We start from the raw sequence: 20,617 nt of genomic DNA, 5'->3' as shown, positions 1-20,617 counted from the left end.
TTCTTCTGTCTGTGATCAGGATCATGGGACTTACTGGAATTTTCCTTCCTTTGTGGTAGTTGTTCTTGGGACAATAATCTTCTCACCAGTTTTTGCCTTAAGTGTTTATTACATTTCAGCAGTTTACTTGCAATTTCCTGTGTTGTCTTAGTTGAACAGGAGGCAGTGTTTGAATCATTCTGAGGAACATAATCTGATATTATCTGAGTTTTGTCCACAGAAGATGCATTGACTTCTTTTTCTGAATAATAATCAGCAGGACAATTGTTGTCAGTAGCACTTGAATAATCCAATCTGGATGATGTAACTTCAGTGGTTAAAGTGCCGGTCATATTTTTCTGTGTTTGCTCAGTGGATGTTTGGGACTTTAATTTATGAACAGGTTCATTTAAAGCTGTTGCTGGAGCACTTGGAGCACTTGTAGCAGGTTGTCTGTTTTCGGTGGTTTGATTATTACCTCTTTGGACAGCAGCGTTTTCACTGTGAAACTCGACAGGCTGTAGCTCATAAGTGCAGGTTGGTGCGATGCTAAACATTCGGTACAAACGTTTGATCCTGTCAATCATGTCGTTAAGACGTGTGAATTTTAACATAACTGCAGTTCCACCACTTACACTTAGCGACAATGGCATTCCTGTAGACTTACGTGGGTGAGGGTCAAAGTATGCATATTCACCTGAAGTCAGCCTACAAACTGCGATGACCGTTCCTCCCATGCCAAACACTGTAGTCCCTGTTTAAGGCTCGGAAGATGATCTGTACCATCAAATGTGCCATAACGAGCAAACTGAGACATATCCACTTGATACTCGTGTCTGCGGCTGGTGACCACTGTGGGAAGCTCATCACAGGCTAGAAACACGCTGTTCACAAACCTCTTTCTGGCATCTGAATACACGGCATGGCCTTTGTCCAACACACGGTTTAGATCTGCTCTGGTAATAAATTCATCCTCGTGTAAGAATGAGAGGAAAACCAAACTGTTAGCCATGCATTGCTGATTCTGGTACTTTCCATACTTAGGAGAGGCCTGGCTTCGGGACGCACAGATGCTACTCACTCGTGGACGACTTTCACTGTTTGCAACCTGTACATGAGACAGTCCTGGAGTTTCTCCATCATGCTGCGTTTGCACAGCTACCTGGGGTTCAGTCTGGATTACCTGCTGTACTTTAGCATTTGGCACAGATGATGAGCAAACACCTCTCTTTACCACATCTGCATAAGACTCTGCGGCTGTCTGAACGCTGCTCTGCACTTCTGGACTGGGAATACTTGTAACAGACACCTTTACCTCCTCAACGCTCTGAGAAACATTTACCTGTTCTTTCTGCTTTTGCCATCTAAGCTTCTGGGACTGCGACCTTTGACCTTTTCTTGGCATTTTATTGAAGTACAAACTGGACCTTATATGTATTTATACACAAATGTAAACAAAACTCAACCTGTAAACACTGAAAAACTAATGACACTTCAAGTTTCTATTAAATCAGAGATTTATCAGAATTGATGTAAAAGGCTGACTTAAATACAAACTCAATATAAAAGTTATTTAAAGTTCTTTGAAAACACTTTCGTCTGTTTTATTGTAGCTTTTTCAAAAACTGTATATTATTTCTTATATTTTTTTAAACCAGACTGGATAACAAATAGGTCTATACTTCTGTAATGTAATATGCAGAATAAATCTCAACAATCAATCAACAGGCTATAATAAAACTTTTAAGCTATTAAGTAGACTTTGTGTAAATCTTTCAGATATTTAAAATTTAAAGCAAATATAAGGAGCTGTGATGGTGTGGTGATCAGATGACAGGCGATGGGGATTCTTCAGCTGGATGTTCTGGAGCAGTCAGGAAACCGGAAGTCTGGGTTCTTAGGGCAGCCTCTAGATGACAATTGTAACTGAATACTTACACTGAGTGACAAAAATGGGTTTGTCCTTAAATAATAATAGTATAAACTTGTAGTCAAATGTTATAGCCAGTGAAACAGACTTGAAAAATGTATATGAATCAAATTTAATATTTATCTGAATACAGCAGTCTGAATGTATGTATTACAAAATAACCAGATTATCTTACTACAAATAAATCTCAACAAAGGTGTATATTTTATATAATTTATCCAAGTAATTGCACTTGTAAGCCAAACTATCACTGTTTATTTCAAAGTGTAATGCAAAATTAAAATGACAAATGTAGGGCTCTGTAAGTAGTTTCTACAGTGAGTTCTACTGTACTGTATATAAAACTTTTTACTTGTAATTTCCAGCAAAATGAGTGGATATGAGAGAGTTTAACGACAGGAAAGAAGGAGCAGTGAGAGCAGAGATCTCTCAGATTTCTGAAAACAGATCGTCGAAGTTGTGGTAACTTCAATTTCCAAAAACTTGGTTTCTTGTCAACCTTGGTTTCTTGTCAAACTTGGTTTCTTGTCAACACAGAGGTTTAAGCTTGTCAAAATTAGATAGAGCTTATGGCGGAGAAATGATAGAAGATAGAATCTCTTGTCAAAAAAGATGGAGCAGGGAGAGGGAGAGTGATAGGACAGACTGAATTTGCTTGTTAATGGCTTGTCAAAGATAGAGGGAGAGGGTTTTCTGCAGCAGGTCACCTGTAAGACAAAAAGGGACTGGAATTAGGCATATTTCCAATAAACATGGCTTTCCAGTATTTTTCGGACTATAAGTCACACTTAAAATCCTTTAGTTTTCTCAAAAATCAACAGTTTACCTTATGTATTAATTCTGGCCGTGCTTACTGACCTCAACCCAATTTTATGTGCTACACGGGGCTCAAACATCTGTCAAAATGTTTTAGTATGACTTTGGAAAGCTACAAAGCTGCAGCGCTTGATGGATTGTTGGAGCATTACAGCTACAGTAGTCAGGAGCCTCGCCGAGTAATTCGTATTGTGTTTAAACATAATATTATGGTGTGTGTATGAGGACCTGGCATCTGTTTACAGACATGCGTACGAAGCAGATTTCAAAACAGACCAATCCATGAAGAATTTGACAGATTTGTGAACAGAAAAAGATTGTACACTTACAATCTTTTATTGTAAGTGTACTTGTGTATTGTGTATTGTACACAATACCCTTTTTATATGTATAAAAAGTGTATTGTTATGTGTTACCACTGAAAAATGTTGAGAGTTACTGTGAATGAGTTGAATACTTTGAGTTATGCTAATATTTGGTTAGCTGCATACGCCTTATAATCCGAAAAATACAGTACATACAGGGCTTTACATATTGAAGAGTTCCACAGTACATTATTCGATTGAACTGATTGAAAATGCTCAAAAATGGTGGTGGAACTATGCTAAAGAAACTTTTAGATTCTATTAACACAATAAAAACAAATAGTGTCTATAAACTTAAACCAAGATGTGCTGCTACAATAACCTACTGTAAATATCATATGGTCCAACAAAACCCACACACTGAGGTTAAAGCAGACAGTTTCAGGCCACCTGCTTAAAATGTATGAAACATCACAGGTTCCTTAATCCCCAAAGTTCTCAAATCACTGTTTCTGTGTGTACTTACCTGGGACAACAGTACATCATAATATCTGGGCACACAGAAACAGGGATTTGAGATCCGTTAACATAAAAGTAAACAATACTTTACTCAGTATGACTTTTGGCAAAATGAGAAATTTGGAGATGGATGGTTCCTACAAAGCAGTTTCTACATATTTCAGTCACATGTGGGGCATGTTTAATACACAGCCATAAGCAGTCCACGAAATATAGGACGTACTTATAATGGCTGATTTAAAGGCCAAATTAAAAGTGTAGTATGACGATAATTTCTTTGTAGATCATTTAATCATAAAATACAGAAATGAGTGCTGTATCTGTGCTTTAGATTTTTTCCAGTCATCAACAAAATCTTTAATTAAAAGACTACTTCAAAGAGCAGTTTTCAGAAAGTGACTCAGTTTAATGAAGAGAAAGAAGCTTTTGAAATCCACAAGGCCCTACTTGAAGACTTAATTGCACCTAAACTGCTGCTGAGCTGCTCTAATGTGAAAAAATATGCGCTGCTACAATAACCTATCGACCTCTGTAGGTCTGGAAATGTTTACACAGACTTTTCTAGGATTTGATGACTTTTGATGATCACCAATAGCTGTGCTCACTCAGACCACTACACTGAATCTCCTATAATGAGAAACGTTTCCCAGCACTGCACCTCAGAAAAACCTTTACTTACCAGACTTGAGATGATCAGATCAGCAGTCTAGAGAAAGGAAACAATTCATCAGATCACTGTTTGATGATTCAGACTGTAGAGCCTCTTCACACACAATCCAATTTACTGTGACACAAATTAACTAGTAAAATCCTCCATTACTTTAAGCTTTTTTAAGTTTACTGTAGTCTAAAGAGGAGATAATTGAACTGCAGGGTCTCACATGGCTATAGCAAGTGTAATAAAAACATTATTACTACAGAAATGCAAAGAATAGGCACCAATATTTGTTGGCACAAGTGCAGGATACACCAAATATTTCCTACACAGACGCCGTGTGGCTCCAACATTTTCTACAACAGGTCAGAGCTAATAAAGTGTGAAAAACCAAAACTTTTAATGTCCTTTCAGGTTAAAAACATTAAATACAAAGTAATTCTTTAAATCAGAAGCAACAGAAAAACTCATCATGTTTTGGTTAGTCTGATATGAATATGCAAATCCTAAAATACATGTAAATATTGACAAGTTACAATAACAGAGGTGCACAATGTTTTGTGATTAAAATTAAATGTCTTAAAATATTACACTAAAAAGTCCTTTCATTATACCCGTTGCTAGGAATATTTATGTATGTTGCAATGTCCCTTTTTGGCAACAAGTCAACAAGTCTGACTATTTAATTGTAAAACACATTATATTCACTAAATAAGTAATAAACTAATTAAATGCACTGGCTGTAATTTACCTAAGAATGTCCACTCACACCTCTGGTTCTCTTCGTTTTTATTTTTTTTTTTAACTGTTAAAGCTATTACTTATACTGACTCAGCCAAAATACTTCTACTGTGTTCTGACTTTAATGTAATACATCAGCAGAATTTGAGAGACAATATAAATCAATCACTGTGCAGCTCTTAAGTGTTTGAGCAACCACTTATACTGACTGCCCTAAAACACTTTCATTGTTTTTACTGCTACTTAAATCCACAAACATAAGGAGAAAATGAACAACTGTATAAAGACATCTGACATTTAACTATGTTTGGATTTGACTAACCATCAAAACAAAAATTTTAAATCATACATAAATGGGCTATTAAACTTCTGGGACATTTTCAGGGACAGTCAGACGCCCTGTGTGGGGGCTTTGCTGCTACAGGTCACAAATCCTGACTGTGTGTTTTTGCCCATCAGTAAATGGAAACATATCACAAAAAGTCAAACTACTGTATGTAAGTCGTCAAATGTGCTACGCAATGACAGGTTCATACTGCTTCAGTTACAGTCACTGTTTACTTACCAGCAAAGGCAAAACCAAAGATCTCTTTCACTCTGTGTAACAAAAGAAAGCACAAAAACACAGAATGAGACAACTCAAATCAGCATCACAGTCAATACTACATCACTCTGTGTAGTCCAAAAGATTCAGTACACTTCTTTGTTTACCACAGCAACAAACAACTCACCTCTTTTTTCTACACCTTATTAAAGATTACTGTCTTCATTAAGGTAAAATGTGGTTTCATCCATTTGTAATAAGCCACACACGTTTCTCAGTTATGTGATAGCTCTATTAGTTTGGTGCTATTAGATAACACAGTAGATTTAATAAGCAATGATTTGCTACACCTAGCAATGCACACTTTATCAAATTCTGACATCACAATTTCAAAGTATGAACAATCATAAATGAAAGCTTGGATGATATATTTGTAGGCTTCAACATTTGAGTTGGTCTGCATTCAAATTCTGCTTCCTAAAAATATTATCACCTGCACACAGTATCATTTAGTATCATTTAATATGCTGTTGTTGAAATATCTACATATCATATTTATAATATTAATGGTGCACTGCTGCATTTTATTTATTTGAAGATGGCCTTTTTTAGATTTCATTAATTTTTCACAAAGTCAGAAGTTAAACAGAGCTGCAGGTGTAGGATATATTCAAAAAAACAACCTGCACAAACAAGTGTTTGTTAAACAGTTCTTAAACTTTAACTAAAAAAACTAAAATTAATTAATTTAAAAAAAACTTCTTCTTGTTAAGAGATGTTATTATTCTTATATTATGTGTTTTATCCTCACTCTCTCTCTCCCTTCTCTTAATTAACCCACAACACAAACACAGGCACGTGACTGTTTTTCTCCCGGCTTTCAGTCAGAGGCGGTAAAATGGCTCCTTTGAAGTTGCCGACCCTGCTGCTTCAGCAGCTAATCGGTGGTTCTAAAATGGCGGCTCATTACTTTACAACCTAAAGAATGAGGCCGTTTTAACTGACTGATTTGTGAAGAGAACTAACTTCAGCTTCCCTAACAGACTCAGAAACACTAACAAACCGAATGAACCAAATACAACACAATAACTGTATTAAACAATCAAATGAACCATATTAATTTCACACTGGGCCTATAGCAGCTAGGCTAGGCGTTAGCGCTTAGGTTGTTAGGGCTAGCATACCAAACACTCCTTTTAAATACTAAAATTACAACGTTTGTGCCTCTTGGCATAGGCACACTTAATAAGAATAATAAATCCGACGAATAGTAATAAGTGTGCCTCTTGGCATAGGCACACTTAATAATAAATCCGACGAATAGTAATAAGTGTGCCTCTTGGCATAGGCACACTTAATAAGAATAATAAATCCGACGAATAGTAATAAGTGTGCCTCTTGGCATAGGCACACTTAATAATAATAATAAGAATAATAAATCCGACGAATAGTAATAAGTGTGCCTCTTGGCATAGGCACACTTAACTAAAACTACATAATAATTCACCATCTTTAATTAAGGGTCTAACATGGCATAAAATAATAATATAATCTGACAATACCTAGGAGTGTCCTATTGAAGCGCTCTGCAGGATTGGCCTGTGGGTGGTATGGGGAGGTACGAGAATGGCTGATACCGCAGTAGCCTTGAAGCTTGCGGAAAAGATTGTTCTCAAATTCTTTCCCCTGGTCATGGTGTATTTTGGATGGGAAACTGAAGCGCATGATAAAGTCATCAAAGAGCTTTCTTGCCGCAGTCTTCCCAGACTTGTCCCTTGTCGCATATGCCTGGGCATATTTGGTGAAATGATCCACAACTACGAGTATGTATTCTTCACCTCCTGTGCACTTTTCCAAATGCAGATAGTCAATGGATATCATCTCAAACGGCGCAGAGGTTTCAATGCTCTGAATTGGTGTTCTGGTTATTCTGTTAGGCTTCTTCTTCTTTATACAGCGACACACCTGAGTGACATAGTGCTCCATTTCCTGCCTCATTTTAGGCCAGAAGAAGCGCTCCCTGGCGAGAGCAACCATCCTGTCTGCTCCTAAATGTCCCATCTCCTCATGTAGATGTTTATAGACCATGGGCTTTAATGAGTCAGGAACAACTAACTGCTTTCTCCTGGTGGTCTCACGCCTCAGAATGCCATCTCCATCAATCTGCAAATGGGGCCACTGCCAAAGAAGGTACCTAACTGCCTCACTCTACGCCATCTTTTCTTTATGCTTCAGGTAGGTGTGTGTTCTTTTCAGGGACAAAACTCGGTTTATGGCTATGTCTGCATCCTGGGAGTCTCTGATGTCGTCAACTGCAAACGGCTGAATTGGTTCTGAGACGATGCATCCCTCTGGCAGCGCGTTGACATTACAGGTGACAGCTGAGATCCAGTTCATTTCTCCTGTTTTCTCTCTCTCTAGGGCTTTCCCAATACATTCAATGGCATCTTGCTGACATTCCTCTGTGCATTCCTGCATGATGTCTTCAATGGGCTTTCCTCTTCTTGATAAGAAATCTGCATCTCGATTCGCTGCCCCTGGCCTGTACCAATAATCTGCCAACTCCGCCACCCAGCGGTGTCCAGCTGCATTAAGTTTCGCTGACTTCATGACGTATGTCAGCAGGTTATTGTCACTGTACACAGTAAAATGAGGTGCATGAAACAGATAATCACGAAAGCGTTCTGTTATGGCCCATTTCAGTGCCAGGAATTCCAGCTTGCCTGAATGTAGCTTGTAGTTTTTTTCTGCAGCTGTCAATGTCCATGATCCATAGCCTATGACTCTCAGGGCAGTCCCTTGACGCTGGTACAAGACTGCACCCAAACCATCCTCAGAGACATCTACATGAATAACAAATGGCGTCTCTAGATCTGGATATGCCATGATTGGTGGGTTTGTCAGCTGGTTTACTATTTTGTCCAATGTCTCTTGGTGAACTGTCATCCACTGGATTGGATGGGATGGTGGCAGCTGGGCAGATTTGCGGTGGCACTCCCTACTCTTTCCACGCTGCTTGTGTTCAGACTTAGGCTTTGCTAAGAGTTCATAGAGAGGTTTGGCTGTCCTTGAGAAGTCCTGTATGTAGGGTCTGTAGTAGCTAAGGAAACCCATCAACTTTCTCACCTCTCTCACGGTCGATGGTTTCTCCTGTTTCAGTGCTTGCACTGCTTCAACTTCTTTGGGGTTCATCTTGTATCCCTCTGCTGAAACCACTCGCCCCACATAGCAGACTTCACGTTTGAAAAAGTCACACTTCTGTGGCCTTAATTTGATACCACATTCTCTTTGTCGCTGTAGCACTCTCCTCACATTTTGGATGTGTTGTTCGAAGCTTGAGCTAAAGACGAGTACATCATCCAAATATGGGACACACATTTCATCCCTGAGGTCTCCCAGGCATCCCTCCATGTAGCGCTGGAATGCTGCTGGGGCATTAGTAAGGCCGAATGGGACCCTCACCCACTCATAGAGTCCCCATGGTGTTATAAATGCAGTACAGGGTCTGCTGTTCTCACTCATGAAACCCTGGTGATAAGCCTTTCCCTGGTCCAATACTGTGAACCAGGAGTTGCCCCAAGGTTTTCCAGGATCTCCTGTATTCCTAGGATGGGATGTCTGTCGGGCAGTGTCTTTGCATTCAGGAGCCTATAGTCTACACACAAGCGAAGGCCACCATCTTTCTTCCTGACGCATACCACAGGTGAAGAATATGAAGAACAAGATTTTTGGATCCAGCCCCGATTGAGTAAGTCTTGTATGTGTGCTTTTACCTCCTGATAAAGGTGTCTGGGGATTGCATTATATGTCTTTTGCACAGGCACTTTGTCTTTTAGCCGTATCTCCAGCTCTAGATCTTTAATGTATCCCGTGTCCCAGTCATCTTTTGCAAAAACATTGCATTCCTCCCTCAGCATCTGTTTTACCTGCTGCTGTTGGTCACTTGTCAGATGGCTCAAATCCACTGGTGGGTCCCAGGGCTCAGTTTTTGTTGTCTGACTGGACTGCACTGTGGGTAAGGAAGTACTTCCGTCTGATGTCTTAGAAAGCTCACCCTCCATACATTTTACCTGTGGCATGTAGATAGCATCAACATTGTGCAGCCACCCCAGTGTAGTGCGACCACAGAGGGTGATATCATGGTCAGTCATATTTTCCACAGTCACTGCAACTTTAGCATCACCTTGTGAGGGGAGCTGAATTAGCTGTTCTCTAACAACTAGGCCTGCTGGCCATGGTGTCTCACAGTTCGGCTCCAACACTGCATGTGACCCACTCAACACACTCTTATTTAGCCAACCACATTGCACTGTCATCATGTTACGCTTCGGGATGGTCACAAGTCGCCTTCCTACTCGGGCTATGTGGGGATGGCTGTCAGGCGTTTGTTTCTTTAGGACAGACAGGACAGCTCTTGCAGTTTTGCGCCCCACCTCAAATGCTGAGCACAATCTGTCCAGCATATGCCCTGGGGGGATACAGTCTTCGCTGGTGTCATCTCTCAAAGCTAATTCTTCTATCACATTAAAGCCGATGATGGGGCATTCAATGTCACCACTGGCGACTAGGATTGGAACTTGGACAGGCCTGTTGGTCATCCCAGCCACAGCATTTTTGGACAGGCTGAACTCAGTCTCTATCCATCCTTCATATGGAATACTGGTCCCATTAGCAGCCGAGAGCTCTAAAGCTCCCTCTTCGAGCAGCTCTTCCACTGACCTCATTTCAGCATCAGGCAGGTGTTTCTTTCTCCAGTTCGTCCCCACTATCGATACTTGTGAGCCGGTATCCCACAATATTAGATTAGATTAGATTAGATTAGATGAAACTTTATTAATCCCTCGGGTGGGTTCCTCCGGGAAATTCAGTTTCCAGTAGCAAAGCACCGAAAGAAGTTGCATGTTACAGATACATTAAGGGGAATGAGAGTAAGGATATAAGCATAAATACACCATATATACACATATACACATATATAGATACAGAATATACAATATGGATAAATAGGATTGCTCATTTGAGTGAGTATATTGCACAGTGGTTATTGCACAGTCAAATATAAGAAAAAAGACAAAACAAAAAACAAATATTGCAAATATTGCAAATATTGCACAGTGTAGAAAAGCACCTACAACTCAGTTGTTCCCACCCTCCCTTGTCCCCCTGTTTCTCCTCCCTCTCCCCTCCAGTGAGGAGTTAAACAGTCTGATGGCGTGTGGGACAAAGGAGTTTTTAAGTCTGTTGGTTTTTGACTTGGGGAGAAGCAGCCTGTCGCTGAATAGGCTCCTCTGATTGTTTACGACCGTGTGCAGAGGATGCCCGGCATTGTTCATAATGTCCATCAGTTTCTTTAAGGTCCTCTTCTCTGCCACTGTCACCAGAGTGTCCAGCTTCATGCCGACCACAGAGCCAGCCTTCCTGATTAGTTTCTCCAGTCTGGATGAGTCCCTCTTTGCTGTGCTGCTCCCCCAGCACACCACGCCATAGAAAAGGACTCCTGCGACCACTGACTGGTAAAACATCCTCAGGAGCTTCCTGCAGATGTTGAAAGACCTCAGCCTCCTGAGGAAGAACAGTCGGCTTTGGCCTTTTTTATACAGGTTCTGCGTGTTGCATGACCAGTCCAGTTTGTTGTCCACCCACAGCCCGAGGTACTTGTATGTGTTGACCACCTCCACCTCCTCTCCCTCTATCTGAACTGGCAGTGGACCTGGTCTGGACCTCCCGAAATCCACAACCAGATCCTTGGTCTTTGAAGTGTTGAGTTGCAGGTGGTTTGTGTGACTCCATGTGACAAAGTTCCTCACCAGGCTCCTGTACTCCTCTTCCTGGTCATCCCAGATACACCCCATGATGGCCGTGTCGTCTGCAAACTTCTGAATGTGGCATAATTCAGAGTTATAGCAGAAGTCAGAGGTGTACAGGGTGAAGAGAAGTGGGGACAGCACAGTTCCCTGTGGTGCTCCTGTGCTGCTGACCACAGTGTCCGACGTGATGTCCTTCAGCCTGACGTACTGTGGCCTGTCGGTGAGGTAGTCGGAGATCCAAGCGACCAGGCAGGGGTCCACCTGCATCCTGTTTAGTTTCTCCTGGAGCAGACAGGGCCGGATTGTATTAAAGGCACTGGAAAAGTCAAGAAACAGGATCCTGACCGTGCCTTTTCCCTTGTCCAGGTGTGAGTGGGCTCTGTGTAGGAGGTACAGGATGGCATCCTCCACACCGACATCTGCCTTGTAGGCGAACTGTAGTGGGTCCTGGGCATGTTGTACCTGTGGTCGGAGGAGGTTAAGGAAGAGCCGCTCTAGAGTCTTCATAAGATGTGACGTCAGTGCCACCGGTCGGAAGTCATTCAGCTCATTGGGCCGGTTCTTTTTGGGGACCGGGACGATGCAGGATGTCTTCCATAGGGCGGGCACTCTCCCCAGTCGCAGGCTGAGGTTGAAGACTGTGGTGTCCACACCTCCTAAGAAGCCACGGACCTGGCATCTTTTGCCTACCAGCTTCGCCATTTGTTGTTGTTTACCAGTGAGGGGTGCTTTGAGGCTGAATGGGTCGGTTTGGTGCTTCTCCCCTTCAGGGTTAAGTATGATTTCGATCTTACTTGAATTAGCTGAGCACTTTTTCCTACGACAACCTGCTGCCCAGTGTTCCGTACTGCCACACATTCATTCACATTTGTAACAGTGGTCACATTTGTTTCCTGTATTGGATGATTGACACTGCTGGCACTGTCTAACGTTTGTGCTCCTAGGCTATGATTGGTATTTCCGGTCAGGTGGTTCGGCCATTCTCATGTGCTGAGGCTTAATGGTCTGCTGGAGGCTGGCAATGTGAGTGGTGAGGTTCTGCAGAGCCTCACATATAGCCTTGTTGCCTTGATCAACTTTATCCATTAATGTGTCTCATTTGACCACTCCACCTTGCTTGTTCTTACTGTCTGATGTGTGCATACTGCTTTCTTTCTCCACCTCTTGATCTTCCCCACTTACTGCTGCAACTTTGATCATCTTTGCTCTTGATGCAGCTGACAGCTTATTCTTTCTTTCCATTTCCAGACTGTATGCCGCAGTCATTTTTTCCAGAAGAACCTCATCTGTGATTTTAGGATTTTGCAGATATAGCTTCACATCAGCTCGGATGGTGTCATCATGGAGGCCAGTGAGTACTGTCTGGAGAAACTGATTTTGGATGAGCTCCGAACTGTACTTTAAACCAGACTTAACTCTCTCTGAAGCAAGAACAAGTTGTTGTCTCAAATCCATTGCTCGCATCAAAAACCGGATTGGAGTTTCTTTTGGCTCCTGTACAGCACGTGTGAGCGAGTGATACAACTCTGTGGCATCTTTCTCAATGTAATGAGTCCGTAATATTTGCCTGAGAGCTTGCAAAGTCAAATCTACTCTACTCTCAAGGTAGCTTTTCAGTTTTGTTCCTGGGGTTATAGCTTGAATGATGGCTTCAACAATTTCTCCTTCATCATATCCCCTCTTCAATGCCCTCTGGATTTGTCTTTCCAAGCTAGTGTATGTTAATTTGTCCTTTTGGTTTGGTTCTCCAATTTGTCCCATTATTTTCAGATGCCGTCGGTACAGTGGGTGTACAAAAGGGACACTCTGAGTGGCGACAGGGGTGACTTGTGTAGCATTCAGATGAGAAACACTTTCTCTCTGCTCGTCTGAATTACTGGGTGCTATCACATTTTCAGCCACAGGGTGGTGGTCTTGTACCACTTGTTGAGACAACGGGGCATTACTTTTGCTTCACTTCATTAATTTTGTCATCTAATTCCAACAACAGAGACATTCCTTCATCTTCTCGTGCAGTAACATCCTCTCCCTCTAAGTACTGGAGAATACGCCGCCTCAGTTTACGAGGTAAGTCTTTTTCACTTTCATCCACGGCTAAACTGAGGGCAGCACAAATCTCATTCAAATCCGGTGCTAGCAGTGTAAGTAACTTTTCCTCTATCTCCTCAAGAAGTTGCTCCCAATCAGGAGACATCTGACTTTAGACGTGACGAAAAACTTTTACCTTCACTGCCTTTTCTCGGAGGGATGGCACTGCCGTACAAGTTCAGGTGGGGGGTAGTGAGCGAGGCTAGTCACCTGTAGCTCGTCCTTCTTTGCGGTATAAACTCCAAACCGGGCAGAAACACCAAGATTATGTTGCACCCTCAGAGAGACATGACTCCATTCTCCTTTTTTTGCAACTTTATTCTCCTCAGTTCAGGTTTGGAGTTTACAGGAAGCATAGCGTATCATCAGCAAAACATCGCTTCCTCACGTCTCAGACACTGTTTTTTTTCTGCGCTTACTGATGACATCACACGTCTGAACTCTGACCTCCTGGAGCCAGTAAACTACAAAAATTAACTAGAAATGTGTCCAAAAACAAAACACAATTAAATAAGAATAGTCTTTAAAGATTTTCCCAACAATTCAGAAAAATTTATGTTTTATAACTACTTTTAGAGCGCAACACCTACTTACTTCCGAAAAGAAAGCCTAATTTCTGCTGTTCAATAGGCTACTGAACAAATGTAAACGTTTTAAAATTATGCAAAATGCAAAACGCTTAGCCGTGTCTCTAATAAAACCGTTGTAACTTCAGAGGTAATGTTCATATGTTGATTAATGGTTTTCTTTCGTTTTTGATGTACTGCAGAATATTTTTATAAAATCCCAGGCCAGGAAAATCACCTTCATGTTTTTCTGTGTTTTATCTTCAGCTACTTTGACACAAAGGCATCTGCTGTGATGCTTACACCTTTGATAAAGTCTGGAAACTGTCAGCTTCCTTTTTATAGATACAAAAATATGTAAATGTACTGATCTGAATTATAATATTTCTGACTGTATGAGGCAAAATTTCCCAGATTTAAATCGAATCGAATCGAATCGAATCGTGGATCGAATCGATTCGGGACCTTGTGAATCGGAATCGAATCGATTCTAGAAATCAGTGACGATACCCAGCCCTACTGCAAAGTACCCAGGCAACAGCGTATGCATGAACGCTGAAGCCGTGCCCCTGCTGTGTTTGCTCACCTAGCCACTGTGACAAACCATCCTACTTTGGCAAAACATCCTACCGTAAGTAGTTTATGCACATTTCTGCTGTCACAGAGTAATTCCAGCACAAATTTAAGTATGTATGACGGTTTGCCACTTAACTTTGCCCATCAGAGTATGCTTGTAGCTCATATTCATAAAGCCAGGACGGTTTGCCACTTCATTTTAAGTATGCTTGTAGGTAAAATTCACAAAGGTAGCATGGTTCACCACTGAATTTTAGCTATTAAAGTATTCTTCTAGCTCAGATTAACAAAGGTAGGACGATTTGCCACTTAATTTTAGCTGTTAAAGTATGCTTCTAGGTAACATTCACAAAGGTAGGATGGTTTGGCACTTAATTTTACCCGTCAGAGTATTTTTCTAGCTAATATTCACAAAGGTAGGACGGTTTGCCACTTAATTTCGTGTTTTGCACATGCGCAGAAAGAACGGGTAGGATGGTTTGCCAGTTTTGATGGATTCCCAGAACACCGGCAGCTGCACAGCGTGGTCTGACCGGCGAATATGGCTATTTTTCGAGGCGATAAGCCGGGGAAGGGAGATCAACCAAGGGGAAAGCTAAGGGCCAGCTAAGGGGATACCAGGGGAATACCAGGGGAGAGGCAGCGCCCACGGAGGCTGCCGAAACAGGCTCTTGACGGACGCACATACATACAGCACTCTCAAGTAGTGATGTGTGAATCATGAATGAATCGTTCAATACTCAAGAATCACTTTACTGACTCGTAAACAAGCCCAACTGACTCATTCACTGACTCATCCCTGTTGCTGTTAGCAAACTAATTTCATTAGTAGAAATATATCTAGCTTATAATTAAAATTGTGTTTGGGGGGGGGGGGGGGGGGGAGAAAACAGCCAGTTTCCTAACAGAAACATTTCTGCTCTGAACTGGAAGAAAAAACCGTGAGTAGAAAACTCACATCAAGACAATAGCTCCTCAGTTCACAGTGGCATCGCTCTGCTAACTTGCTAACAACACATTTGAGTTCACCCCCTCCCTTACTGTGTGAAATCGTAGAGTAAGCGAATCCGGTCATTAAGTGATGACGTGACGAATCCTACTTCCGGGCCTAAAGTAGTCTGCGTTTAATATGGCTTTTGTGTTGTTAACATGTTTAATGTTTTGTATTTTCTTCTATTTAATCTCAAAAAGCTCCTAAAAAAGTCAGTGATCACTGTTGACCTCCCTCGGCTTTTATTACCGCTAATCATTTATTTAAGCTCAGTTTTTAAAACCTTAGGATGTAACTACAGCCCAGCCCATGCAGCAGTATATGAATGACTAACCTCGTATTGTGGATGGATTATCTCAGTTGTTCTCCTGGCTGAAGTTTGGTCCTTTTACAGCATCCTGCCATGCGATTACATTTGTTCCTGACCACCGAGAACACTCACGTTAACTTTTATCGAGTGGAAAAAAAGTTAGCTTGTTTATATTATGCTAACATAGCTGTGTCGCTAGCGGTCACGTAGCACATCATACCAGCTAGCCAAACTTCAGTAACCCTACAAACGTCACTGCTGTTTAGTTTTCTGTATTCATTTATGTTGGAAGTGATAACAGAGCTGTATGTTTTAATTTGTTTCCAAAACCCCGCAGTCAGGACATGCTATATTGGTCGTGTCCAAATTCATGGGCTGCATCCTCCTGAGGACCCGGCCTTCGCGGTTTACGTGGGCCGGGTCCTCAGAAGGTCGGGTAGGCCGGAAGTAAACGGCTGGGGAAATTGGACGGTCTAGCATACTGATTAGCGTCACTGCTGTCTCGGTGGAGTTTAATAAATTCGGCCGTCTGCTCCTTGCTATCTAAAATATAACAGGACACTGGCGTAAATTCTCGACCGTCTGACACTTCTGTTTAATCAGTTTTCTGTTTGACGTTTATTCAGCTGTGTGAAATAACCCACCCGGGGGACTAATAAAGTTTTATTTTATCTAATCTAATCTAATAACTTTAATCTCAGCCAAACCGATTTACTCACGAACAAATAAAACACTGAAAAAAGCCCAACAATAACATGTTTAGGTTGTCTAAGTGACTTATATATTACGTTTAACCTGAGTAGCAAAACTCTGCAGTGATCTGAAAATAATGTGCCGGGAGTTGTGCCGTTCTCGGCAGCTTCAGTGACCCTCGAGCTCCCAGCTTGCTATCGAGCTGGTGGGTAGCAGATGCTCCGAAAACGTCGAAGCACTTTTGCAAATATGCGATATCTTGATAAACCGAGCAGATATTTGATGTTTACACAGCTACTTTCTCGCCTGAAAATATGTTAAACGTTTATTTTGTGACCCCGAAAAATTAGTAAGAGTAATTTTAAAACTTAGTAGCGGCCGCCATTATTGGAAACTGGAGTTTGGCTGGGCCGCACTATGAATTCTGGGATATGGTAGGCCACGAAGGACACACCCGACCCATCCTTCAAATCCGGGGAAAAGGAGGACGCATTTGTCGGCTGCATTCGGAGGAGTCTACGAATTTGGACAGCCTTCGGCGCGTCGCTGTGACGTAATCGGTCTACAAATGCGGCCTCAGGAGGATGCAGCCCATGAATTTGGACACGACCATTGTATTTAGATAGAAGCTAGCGAGATAGAAGTTAGCCGGAAGTTAGCGAGCTAACTTCCTGCTAACTTCTAACTCCGTTAAATGTCATGGATGCCTGGATGTTAAACTCAATTGTTACACCTGGTAGAGCAGAACGCTGATCATTTACAGACAGTTTTTCAACTCTCAGTAATGCCACAGTGATCGTTTGATATATGGACCTGCGAGTTTAGGCCCAGACACGGCTAGTGACGTCAGACTTAACAACCGGATAACTTACTCACCCCCTCCTTTCCTGTGCTGAATCGTAGCATGAATGAATCACTCACTCACTCACCCCCTCCCTTCCTGTGCTGAATCGTAGCATGAACGAATCACTCACTCACTCACTCACTTACCCCCTCCCTTGCTGTGCTGAATCGTAGCATGAACGAATCACTCGCTCACTCGATCACTCACTCACCCCCTCCCTTCCTGTGCTGAATCGTAGCATGAACGACTCACTCACTGACTCACTCCCTTCCTGTGCTGAATCATAGCTTGAACGACTCACTCACTCACCCCCTCCCTTCCTGTGCTGAATCGTAGCATGAACGACTGAGTGCTATACTTCTTCCCCTTCGTACTATACTTCTTCTTTTGCTACTTGGTAGGCAACCAATGTTAAGGCGCATTACCGGCCCCTGGCTCACAACTCAGTGGACATTTAGATGAGAAAATATATATTTGACACATTTGAAGAAAAATACTAATAAAATAAAATAAAAATAAATAAAATAAATGTTCCTTTAGAAATCTTAATTTTTTTTGCTCTTTTTTGCTCTATAAAATAGTTGTTTTTCTTTTTCAATCACTCATCTTAGCAGTAGGATATACATGAAAAGAGAAACAAATTAAGTTTGAGTGAAAATGGACATTTTTTGCACTCTCTGGGCAACTGACTCAGTGACTCAAATGACTCAAAAAACCTGATTCATTAAAAAGAATCGAATTTACCATCACTACTCTCAAGGCACTCACACACACAACACAAGTGGAGATCAAACGATCACTGGTGTCACATCTGCACAGCTGTTTTATACGTGAGCTGTGGGGCGTGGCTGGGTGAGCCGGAGTGTCTTAAAGAAGTATCCACACGCCACAACCAAGGGGGCCGTACCTGTACATATAGAATATGTAACAGTGTGGAGAGATAGTCTCGATATGCTAGAGAACCTGGGCTTCTGGAAAAACACCCTCTCCCTGCTCCGCTGATGGTAACAACAGTAGGCTATGGACAACTTTAAGTTTTTGATTTTAAATAGGCTATATACATTTCAATGGGAGCAACAGGATGGTTGGTTTCTTATCCTGTTCTACATTAGACATGCTAATTCGTGTATGATTTTTGTCATTTTGATATGTCATGTATTTAATAATAATGAGAAAATTCTATAAATTTCATAGAAAATCTGTTTTTATTTCTTTACAGTGTACACACGATCCCCCATTATTTCCCCAAAACAATAAAGAAATAACTAGATAGTATCTAAAACTAAACCAAAGAGTAAAATAGCAAAATGTGGATCATTAACATTAGGTCTCTCTCTTCTAAGTCCCTGTTAGTACATGAATTAATAATTGATCGACAAGTTGCCTTACAGAAACCTGGTTTACAACATGATGATTATGTTAGTATGACTGTTGATTCATTTAAACTAATCGTCAGAATCAGAATTATTTGACTATGTTCTGATCTCAGTCATCTCAGCCGATGGCTGCCGCTCTCTGAGCCTGGTTCTGCCAGAGGTTTCTTCCCCTTAAAATGGCATATTTCCTTCCCACTGTCACCAAAGGATTCTACAATTGGTGTAATTTTCTCTGTAATATTGTATGTTTTTTTCCTTTTATAGATTCTGGCATCCTCGGGTGAAAGTAGGCTGGTCTTGTTTTTGGATTTTGCCTGCTGGTGGGAACCCGTGTTGGCTGGACCATTTATACTACCCTTATCTGTATATATCAGTATATCCATACATTTGCCCATAGTACATCTGTATATTTGCTCTCTACGTATAATAATAATAATAATAATAATGGCGCTTTTCAAGGCACCCAAAGCGCTTTACAATGCCACTATTCATTCACTCTCGCATTCACACACTGGTGGAGGCAAGCTACAATTATATACAGATACGTAACGTATCTGTATATAATTGCTCTTATTGCACTTACAATTTGCATCTAATCAGAAGTGCAAGAGTAGTATTTTGTTACCCTCTATGCGTAATGACAATAAAGTTGAATCCTAATCCTAATCCTTTTGCTGATTTTTACATTAATGACCTCTTGATCAGGTTGTTGTTGTATGTAGTGAGCTATCTGTATCACTGTTTGGAGACTATCTGTTTTGGTTGGTACTCACCTGTGATTCTGGGCTTCTCAACTCCTTCAATGAAAGAATATGCACTGACCTTCTGAGACACATCTGTCCATCCTCCACTATCACCTGGGCAATTAACTCAGTTTTATCCAAATTTTATCCAAGAGGGCTAACCAGCAGCCACAACCGGTTAGGGGTTGTCCAGGTCTTTGTTTTTATTTCCTGTAGTTTAAATAATTATTGTGTGTCATCTGACCTAACAGATAGACAAGACCGGGTATCATCTGCATCACAATGAAAATGTTTTGTATCCTTTCTAACGATGACACCTAAGCGAAGTAATGCCATCATGGCAAACCTGACAGTCATATTTCTGAGAGATGAACAATGACTGCAGTTTTTTTTTTTTTTAGTTGAACAAGTCTCTAATGAGTCTCTAATGAAATCCAGTTGCATTATTCAAATGCTGTTTCCTATGCTAACCCTTGCTACAGGAAAACTGACTATGTGCACAAAAGAGTTAACATGGTCAATGCCACCAACCTGTTTCTGTCTGATTCCTGAATTAGTGCAAATTGTGAAACATTTATTCTTAATTTTACATGAAACAAGGTTATATTAAAAAGTAATTTTGATTTCTATAATGAACATGCAGTTTTTCTCCACTAAGACTTGAACTGGCAGATGTCAAGCAGTTTGCAGCTCCATACCGAGACAGTCTCCTCAATGGAGACCACAGATAATGCACAAACACATCATTCAACTACAGAAAAGGAAGGAAAAAAACACAGTTTGATGCATAACTTTCAACATTCCTTTAAATCGTGTACCTCCAATCACTTTCAAACACCTTCCTCCTGATCTGACTTGACTTGTGGTCAGAGGGAAGTTCTGTGTCATAATTACTGATGATATAGCTTTGTTGCTCTATAGTAGTTGGGAGAGGCTCCAGCTCCACGAGCCTGACTTGAATAAGCGCAAGAGGATGGATACCTTTGTTTTTACTGTTGCATGTTCACTAGAAGCCACTGGCTGAAAGAGTGTATTTTAAACACAAGCTGTCAGAAAAGGGCTGTGAAAGGGCATGCACACATCAGATTTAGGGTTAATAACCTTGGCATAAATGAACACAAACCATTTAATAGG

The 20,617-nt window shown here is 41.2% G+C and overlaps 1 long non-coding RNA gene across 1 annotated transcript; it reads right to left on the bottom strand.

Moving 5' to 3' along the window:
• Positions 1-1,994: 1,994 nt before the first annotated feature.
• LOC146378690 (uncharacterized) lies at positions 1,995-6,193 on the bottom strand. Its single transcript, XR_014801489.1, has 3 exons — positions 5,511-6,193; positions 4,229-4,255; positions 1,995-2,616 (listed from the first exon to the last, which is right to left on the bottom strand). It is a non-coding gene; the product is annotated as an uncharacterized LOC146378690 (long non-coding RNA).
• Between the last annotated feature and the right edge of the window lie 14,424 nt (positions 6,194-20,617).

The sequence above is a fragment of the Perissodus microlepis genome, chromosome 10 (assembly GCF_051167445.1).
Source record: "Perissodus microlepis isolate ML-2025 ecotype Zambia chromosome 10, ASM5116744v1, whole genome shotgun sequence".
NCBI lineage: Eukaryota > Metazoa > Chordata > Actinopteri > Cichliformes > Cichlidae > Perissodus > Perissodus microlepis.
The sequence above is the reverse complement of the archived record's forward strand: the minus strand, read 5'-3'. Positions and strand labels throughout refer to the sequence as shown.